This window comes from Balearica regulorum, chromosome 5, assembly GCF_011004875.1.
Source record: "Balearica regulorum gibbericeps isolate bBalReg1 chromosome 5, bBalReg1.pri, whole genome shotgun sequence".
In the NCBI taxonomy this organism is placed as follows: domain Eukaryota; kingdom Metazoa; phylum Chordata; class Aves; order Gruiformes; family Gruidae; genus Balearica; species Balearica regulorum.
Window position 1 is genome coordinate 24,541,892 of NC_046188.1, and position 9,912 is coordinate 24,551,803.

The 9,912-nt window shown below is 43.3% G+C and overlaps 1 protein-coding gene across 1 annotated transcript in view; it reads right to left on the reverse strand.

Moving 5' to 3' along the window:
* Window positions 1–7,708, reverse strand: part of NRXN3 (neurexin 3) — a 1,011,514-nt gene extending 1,003,806 nt beyond the window's left edge. The window contains exon 1 of the mRNA XM_075753769.1: window positions 7,600–7,708. The gene's annotated coding sequence lies outside the window, so the exon portion shown is untranslated. The remainder of the gene's footprint in view (window positions 1–7,599) is intronic.
* Window positions 7,709–9,912: the final 2,204 nt, after the last annotated feature.

The window sequence follows — 9,912 nt, forward strand, 5'->3', positions numbered from 1 at the left end:
ATGTGTGATACTCTAACGAAAGTTGCTTGCAGTGACCTGTTGCTCCCGAACCTCATAGGAAGGTTGCCTATAGCATCACCCCCAAACTTATGGCAGGTTACACTGTGACATGACGTGCTACCCAGCCACATGTAAAGGTGTGTGTGTGGGTGGCAGAGGAACAGGCAGGCAGAGAAGAGAACAAACATACAGGCAGCCGTGATTGAAAACTCTGAAAGTCTAAGGTCTCTGCAAACGCGTGAGTTAAAAGCAGAGGCAGTCTCCTGGATCGATTATGCATGCACGCCACTGAAAACACAGGCTGCTAAAGTGCCAGAGCCCCGCTGGATAATTTATAGGCTGGTGTTAGTATTCACAGAGCGGTGGACAGAGTTCAAAGGAACAAGGGGGAGAATAAAAGTTTGAGCCTTATGAAAACACTGTCACAGACAGCATGAGCCTCAGCTCCACAAAGGGCTTCGTTTGTGCTGGGTACAGGCAGAAGCCATCAGATATTATCACAGCAGAAGCCAGCAAGTGCCATCTTGGCATAGGGGCAGAGAGTTGAAGGAAGGTGCACAGCCAGAGTGTGCAAATGTGCAAACTTTGCAAGTGTCTGAGCACATGCCTGCTTGGCTTTTGGGAAACTATGGGAGACCTGTGTGCCAAGCAGCCTGTAACCCATCTTCTCCCACAGTGTTTCTTCACAATCTTCTTGATTATCCTAGGCCTGCCATACACCAAATTTCTTGGGCTACTTCTGCCATGAAGATAAACACCAAGCAGGGAATAAATGAAGACCTTCACGTGCTTTTTTCATTTATGGTCTCACCAGGATTTGAAACCAGGACTTTAGGGAAGAAATTAATCATACTAAGCTACCCAAAATGCAAGCTTTATTTAGGTAAGCTTGAGTTTTCCAGCTTTATCACTGCCTGAGCCTCTTAGCCATCTAGTTATCAGGAGAGAAAGATGGGAAGACAGTGAGGTCATCAATTAACTAAGCCCTATGTCTGCTCACGTTTGAGATTAGACACAACACCAACAGCATTCCAATAAGTACTGTGTGGTTGCCTTCAGCAGACATGTAAAGCAAAGGCTGCTTCGCCTGTCTTCTCTTCCCTCTCTGCAAGCTACTATAAAACCAGATCTTCAGACAGACATACAGGTGCACACCGTGTACTGCCACTATTCACCATAAACATCTAGCGCAGGAAGAGGAGTACAAGGGAAAGCCCAGTATACAGAGAAGATGAACTAAGGGCTTTAACCTATATTTTAATAGCTTGCATTCCCAGATACCACCTTTACACTCCTTGTCATAGAACTTTTCCACAGCACTCAGTATACCCCTCTCTGACCTTATTCATTCCAGAAGAGACTTTTCTGAAGGTACAAGTAATTTTCTGATCTAGAAACTTTACTAAATTAAGGTCTCTGCCCCTTGCAACACATACCAACAAATACTCATATTACTCACTTCTTCCTGCAGGTTACAGTCTTCCGGGACATTCTGTCTGGGTGCAGTACTTGAGGCTCGATCAATTATAGAAGGATATCTTTATTAGAGGCCATAGAGGGGCACACTTTAGAGACACAAATCACTTAGAATGCAAACCTTTTGTTCTACATTTGGACAGCACCACACACAACAAGATTCGTGTGTACAACTGGGGAATATAGAAATATAATTATATAGATTAATAGTCACTAAAACTAGTCTCCTCTCCATATAATTACAATATAAAGTTGAATTTATCTCCTTAGAGTCTGGAGGACTACAGTATTGATAGATGCCCATTCTTTTAATCATGGGAGGGTTGTGGGGGGGAAGGGGTTGAAACAAGGAACTTGTGTCTACTTTTTTGAGCAATGGCACAGAATCTCCATGAAGAGCTGGTAACACTGATAGATGGAATATGTAACTTGATTAGTTCAGTTTCTAAATACGTGGAGATCATCAGAGTCTTGGCAATTAATCCAAGTTAGTTCACAGTATCGTTTCAGGTGGATTTTCAACAGCAATGTTATTAAAAGCCTGAGAATAAAGGTACATGGTGCACAGCACAGAATTCTGAAGGTTGGCAGCATCTGCTGGTAAGTTTGATATCCATTAACTGAGAGAACAGTTTGGGATAGAATCTCAAACCAATCTGAAGATGAAGAGTGTACTAAATGTGATTAAATAAATCGGTCTGTTGTCTATGATCTTCAACAAAAATAATTTAAACTCCTTCTATCGAATTTGAGACCCATTTTAGAGATAAGAAATAGAGATAGCAATTTGCTTTTGTCATGAAATAACTCAATGGCAGAATGAAAAAAAAAAAAAAAAAAAAAGTTTGTGCCTCCTGCCCTTTCCATTTGATTATTTACCTCTGACAGTATAAAGAAGGGAGGCGTCAGGGGAAAAAAAAATTAAAAAACCAATAAACAGAAAAAACCACCATCAAATAAAATGCATCAAAACATCTGGGCAGAGTCCAGCAAAAAGAGGCTATAAAGCAGACAGAAGAGACTTACATGGAAATAGATAGAAGAGGTATAATATGTTTAACATGGAGAGAGCAAAAATTACAGAGAAGAACAACCAAATCTGAAATGACACATAAATCAGTTTACAAACAGAACCATTTTCCCAGAACAATTACAGTGACAGAAGAATCACTGGAGAGCTTTAAGAAATCATTCACTGAGCACTTACATGGGATAATCTAGCAAAGGGGCCCAGGAGACCTGGTTGAAGAACAAACTCCTCAAAGCACAAGAACAGTCCAATTCAATGTGTGGGAAGCCAAGCGGGTGTGGAAACAGGCGGCTGAATGGGAAAGTCCTGACAGAGCTCAAACACAAAAGGAAGTGAATGTGAAAGTGGGGGTGTGCTCCCCGGGAGGAATACTGAAACTCTGCCTCGGTATGTCAGGATGAAAATTAGGAAAGCTTGAAATTTCATGAAAATTCACAAAATGTGAAAAGCAGCAAGAAGGGCTTCTAAACACACACTGGTAGCAAGAGGATGACTAAGGAAACTGTGGGCCCAAAGCTGAATGGGACAGGGTACCAGTGGTAAAAAAAAAAACCCACTTAGGTCCCCAATGCCTTTTTTGCCTTGGTCTTCACTGGCAAGGACTGTTCTCAGGCTTCCTGTTCCATGTTGCCCAGTGGAAGGATCCAGGGGAGTGAAAAACTACTCACAACAGAGCAAGACTGAGTTAGGGACCATTTAAGCAAATTGGGCATACTCAAATCCCTGGGACCAAACAAGATGTCCCAACAGCACTGAGGGATGCAAGAATGGCTGATGTTACTGTGAGGTCACACTCAGTCACATAGGAAAGGTCACAGTGACTGGAGGAGGCTCCCGATGTCTGGAAACAGGTAAATGTCACACCGGTCTTCAAAAAGGGCAAGAAGGAAGATTCAGGCAATTATAGACCGGTCAACCTAACATCACTCCCAAGGAAGGTTATGCAGCAAATCCTCCTGGAACCCATTTCCAGGCACACAAATGACCAGAAGGTGATTTGGAACAGCCAGCATGGATTTACCAAGGGAAAAAAATCAGCCAGATTGCCTTCCGTGATGAGAAGACAGGCCCAATGAAGAAAAGGAGAGCACAGCTTTTGAGTCTCCAATAGCGTAATTGTCAATAATTGTATGTAGCTGCATCAGGGGAAGTTCAGATTGGACATTAGGAAAACGTTCTTCACTGAGAGGGTGGCTGGTCACTGGAACAGGCTCCCCTGGGAAGTGATCAGGGCACCAAGCCTGTCAGAGTTCAAGCAGTATCTGAAGGATGCTCTTAGTCATATGGTTTAGTTTTAGGTAGTCCTGTGAGGAGCAGGGAGTTGGACTCAATGATCCTTATGGGTCCCTTCCAACTCAATATTCTGTGATTTCTATGATTTATAGGCAGCTGGAACCAGATGGGTGTACTGCAAAGCATGTGGAAAACCTACTGGACCACTGCACTCAAAGGCTAGTGGTCAGTGGTACAACAGTCCAATAGCAGCCAGTTACTAACAATGTTCCTCAGGGGTTCTTTGCTGGACTTGCTGCATTTTGTCAATGTCTTGTACTACAGAGCCCAGAACTGGGCACAGTAAGCAGACGTGATCCCACAAGTGCTGAGTGTGGGGAAATGATCCTATCCCTTGACATGCTGCCTATGCTTTTGCCAACACCACAGTTCAGTATATGATTAGCTTTCACCACTGCAAGAAAGGTCCTGATGGTTAGGGGCTAGGGAATGATACTTGAAGAAGATGGGAGAGCTGAGTTTGTTCAGCTCAAGAAGAGCTCCATACTCTTCAGCTCTGAACCTAAAAACTCTACAAGCAGCTATGAAGCCTCACCATCCATTCAGCAAGAATAAAGGACAAACTAAAACATGGAGACATTATGAGCCAAAAAACATGGTGCTTTTAATTACTTGTTTCCAAAGGTACATAGAATTCTGTAGTAGAGCCAGGAATAAACCCCAAAATAGCCAACTCCCTTTTCCATAAATGCTTGCCCCAAAAAATGTGTTCTAGCACTAATGATCCCATAATTCTGCAGTCTGTCTGTATTGGAGGATTTCTGGCAACAACTTCACCCAGAATAACTTAAGTAAGACTTGATTGGACAGTTCAAGCTTTAAGTTTTAGATCATTTTAACTACTCACCATTACACACATACTATAAAACATGCAGATGCATCTAATGTCCCATGATCACTTCTGGGCTGCTGAACAATAAATGGCAAGGGAAGCCAAAGTGGGAAATGGGTGTTGGCAACACAAGGGTTAATAGGAGGCACATTTATAACATGCCTGATGTTGGCATACTGTGCAATGATAACAAACCACACAGTAAAAGAGAGAGGACGTCACAGCAGCACACAAAGTTACTTGACATAATTCAAATTCAGAAATAAGGACACCCTAAAATCACCTGATGTCTATCCGGCATTTTGTGGCCCTCTCAAGGTAATGTCCAAAACAAGACACACATGTAAATGCAGCCACTGGCATAGGCAAAGACCCTAAGGCCAAGGATGCCCAAATTCCCCAGCAGTGTGGTACAGCCACACATCTGGAACAACTGCTCACTGTGCAGCTCAATCAGAGCCCTCCACCCTTCCAGGCACTCTCGCACTCACCAATATACACACCAAGGACATAACCTATATGCACAAAATTGCTGCCTGTGAATGGCTTTAGATAGTTTGCATCACCTTAGTAAGACACCACCTCAGCCAACAAACCTCTTGCATTATGTCACTTACTTTGGATATTCATCCTGCTGAGATCCATCAGTCTTTTCCCAGCATCCTTTTAAACATATACCATCAAAATCCTGTGCTTACTGTCTCATGCTCTTTCCATAATAAAAAACTACAGTTTCCCTTAAAAACTGTAATGGCCACTTCATTGCTGGACCAGTGTGTCTCCCTACCTACATCAGATGAATGATGGGAAGTTTTGGGACAGAAAGACCTCATCAAGTGAGAATTAAGCTGTTTAAATAAAACAGATGGAAGATGCACACACAAAAACACCAAAGCAAAGGCCACAGCTTGAATTATTGTTGCAATCCTTTGCCACATGCCTACAGAAAGCTTGACAACAGCTAAGCTGTCAACGTGCTATCATACCACCCATCCTGCTGACCAATCTGTTCTTCTGTACTCCCCCAGTTATCTGTGTCCATCTGTTGTCTCCTGTCTCATCCTCAGCTTGCTAGCTCTTTGGGGCAGGGAACATTTTTTGCCCTACGTTTGAATCAGAATTGTATAGGTGCTACCAGAATAGGCAGAGATAATAATAACAACAATAATTAGGTTATATCTTACTATCTCCCTGGGCTGGAATGTTTCCCTCCCGACTTCACAGCAGTGTTCTTGGTGCAATATGGGGGCTCATAAACAAATAATTACATCCCAACCTACCTTCGACCATTTCACCAGCCATCCCTTGAGGGCTGAATCTGCTGCGCTCTCCATACACTCCAAATGGTGAGTGGTGTGAACTCAGCTCCAGAAGAAGATACCAGCCTTGCAGTGCAGCTGGACTAACGCCCTGCATACAACCCTTAGATTTTCCTTGGACAGAACAAGCTTCCTACATACAAACTGTTGCCTCCTACTTTCGTGTGTCAACCCTGACTCACTTTTAGTGCCAGAAAGCAGAGGATAATATCTTCATCCTCCACCAACTCTGAAGAACGGCAAGAGCCTGCAGTTACAAATTTATGTAAGAAGGCAGAAAATGGTTATACTATAAACTGTGCACACACATAGTGGCCAAGCCCACCAAGCATATATTCCTGGATGTTCTGTTAAATCAAAAGGAAGACACTTCCTTCTTTGAGAAGGTTTGTTATGGGAACCGGCTCTCTACACTGGAGATGCTCAGAAATTCACTCCTAGGCCCAGCTGGCTCCAGACTGGCTATTCAGGTAAATCTAAGATTCAGGAAAAGATATAAGTAACACGCCACATAGTATGTCTTGGATTTCTTTCTAGTAGCCACTGAAAGGTTTTGCTGAACCCTCAGGGAAGAAGACCCCCATTCCCCGAGTAACAACCTCCTCTCTGGAAGTACCATGAGTACTTTCACAAGTACTGAAATACATATCTTTACTGAATCAGGTGTTAGGCTCCCTCTTCTCAAATCCACTGGGTGCTAACACACCTCCTTGCAATGCCTAATCCAAACTACTCTGCTTTAGGCAACTGGAAGAAAAGGTGTTGCAGAGAGGAAAATCCTTTGCCCTTGTCCAATACATTTGATGGAAGAGCACAGAAAAATCATCTTGTAGTAACTGTGCCACACCATACAAACTTGCAGTGGTTTTTAACAGGTGAAAGCACAAGTGTAAGTCTTCTTTTCCATCTCCAAATAATTTCTCCAAATCTTCCCAGTGTAAATTAATCAGTAACCAGGATAAGAGTCTCAAATAACTTCCATTTCCTAATTACAAGGATGCAGAAAGTTGGGCCAGCCCTCTGCTTGTTTGTTATCTGCAGAAATAGAAAGGCTTACAGTGCTGGATGCTAATGTGACACTGCCGAACACACAAGCTTCCTCAGGCCTTTTTGGGACATGCACTGTAAAACTGGATCGCATCAGGGGCATGGAAGATGCTGCAGGGGCATTTGCAGAGGGAGTGCTTCACCCTGGCCCTGCCTCCCCACTCTTCCACCACAACCGCCAGTGAGGGGAGAAGCCAGCCTTTCAGGGAGTGCAAAAGCTGGTTGGGACTAGACATAGGGAGTTCAGGCACACCATTCCCCTATAATAAAACAACATAGATAAAATTTGGTGTCTTTGTGTCTCATCTGCTCTTAAAACTTCCTGTGATGAGGGCACTACAACCTCTCTCAGGAAGCTGTTTTCATTCTTAACTATCCAAACACTCATAAAGCTTTTCCCAGCACCTATCTCCACATCTTTCTTGCTACAAATTAAGCCGATTACTTCTTGTCCTATCCCCAGAGGACACAGAGAACAATTAATCACTGTCTTCTTAAAACAAACTTTCAAATATTGGAAGACTTTTCATGTCCCTCGTCAATCTTCTCTCCAGACTAAACCAACCCAGTTCTTTGAGCCTCTCCTCGCAGGTGGCACTCACCGCTCTGGCTGCCCTCTCCTCATCTCCTTCCATCATTTCTGGTTTTGCTGCTCACACTGGACGCAGTGCTCTGCTGTGGCTTCAGCAGCGGCTGCTAGAGTAGAAAAACTACTGCCTGTGTGCTACACGTGACATTCCTGTTAAATATACCCTAAAATGGGATTTGCTTTTTTGCAATGTCACCACACTGTTGACTCACATTCAGTCTCTGACTCACTGTAGTGCCTCCCAGATCCTTTTCTGCAGTTCTGTTGCCTGGCTTGTTATCCCCCATTTTACATGTAGGCATTTGGTTTCGCCTCCCCAAGTGCAGTAGTTTTCATTTATCTTTAACAAATTTTTTCTTATTGAATTCAGACCATTTTCCAGTTTAATAGGTATATGACCTGTGTTGTGCCAAGAAAGCAGATTGACTTCCTGTCTCACGTTACACATCGGCAACAAAGAGAGCATGGAAGGAAGAGCTGCTGTGTTCAGGCAAACTTCTTGAAAGAGTTACTGTCTTATCAAAAGCCTATCAATTTTTACTCCCTTTTCACTCTGCATTTCTACCTGATACACTGTGGTCTTAGTAAACAAACAGTATCTCACTCTAGCCTCATAAAATACATTTATTCAATGAAATTACAATCTGCTACCAAAAAAGTACTGCGACATCCCAGGCACCATGTCACTCTAGGACCCAAGCTGGTACCAAAAAGAGCTGCTAGCAACTCATTAACTAGGTCGTATCAACCAACAAGGAAGACAAGGGACACATTTAAAAAAACATATGTATTGAGATAAATTCTTAAGACCCAGCTTAACAAAACTATGCCTTTTGGTCCACTGTTGTTAGATACACCCTCAATATGTATTTGATTAATGACTTATATGAAATTACATCAAGGATCTTTTTTTTACTTGTGTTTTCCCATAAAGTCCTTAGCATTTAATTCCCAGAAATGTAGCAGGTATTTTAAATGCATATACCTGAAATTATATTGTATCATACCCTCTTTCAAAGTGCTGCATGAGCTGACAAGTCAGCAGATAAGGATTCCAGAACTTCAACGCAGTACCAGGCATACAGAGTCCCTTGAGAAGGTTGACCTTAGTCCCATCACAGGATTTCTGCATTGCCCATCTCTATCCCACCCTAAAAGTCAAAACAATCAATAATTCAAAATTTCTTTTCTTCATGGTCTATAAAGAGATTGCAGTGTGTAAGCAGCCACAGTAACAGAACAATTAAAGAAACTGGAATCTCTGCCACAAATTGAGAAGGATGTTAAGGTAACTGAATGCATCCAGAGGAGGGCAACAAAGCTGGTGAAAGGGCTGGAAGGCATGTCCTGTGAGGAGTGGCTGAGGATTCCGGATTTGTCTGGCTTGGAGGAAAGGAGGCTGAGGGGCAACCTCATTGCTCTCTACAGCTTCCTGAGCAGCAGAACTGCAGAGGGGGTGCTGAGCTCTTCTCCCTGCTACTTAGTGATAGGACATGTAGGAATGGTTCAAGATGCATCAGATATTAGGAAACGCTTCTTTACAGAGAGGATGACTGAACACTGGAACAGGCTTCCTAGAGGAGTGGTTGATGCCCCACACCTGTCAGAGGCATTTGCACAATGCCTTTAATAATATCCTTTAACTTTTGGTCTGCCCTGAAATGGTCAGGCAGTTGGACTAGATGATCATTGGAACTATTGTATTCTATTCTCAGACACATGAAGCCTTCCTCTCAAGGAACTCATAATACTTTCCAAATTATAATTTTGAATTTTCAGTGGATGGAGAAAGTGATGACTAGTATGAAAAAAGTTTGACACATTCTGTGAAAAAACTCCAGACTTCTGCTTCTTAAGTTAATACTTAAGGACTATCATGCCTGCTCTGCTGACACTCCATACCACTGTAGTGATGTTCATGGGCCATGCATCGGCACGTGCTGAGGGCCACCTGGCTGAAAAACAGCTTTGCAGAACAGAACCTGGGAGTCCTGGTGGACACCAAGTTGAACATCAGCCAGCAGCATGCCCTTGCACAGAAGGTGGCTACTGGTATCCTGGGCTGCGTTAGGAGTGTTGCCAGCAGCTTGAGAAAGGGGATCCTTCCCCTCTACTCAGCACTAGTGAGGCGAAATCTGGAGTACTGTGTGCAGTTCTGGACCCCGCAGTACAAGAAAGAGATGGACATAATGGGGAGAGGGCCACAAAGAGGATTAAGAGCACCTCATACAAGGAAAGGCTAGGAGAGCTGGGACTGTTTAGCCTGGAGAAGAAAAGACTTGGGGGGAACGTATCAATGTACGTAAACACCCGAAGAGAGGGCATA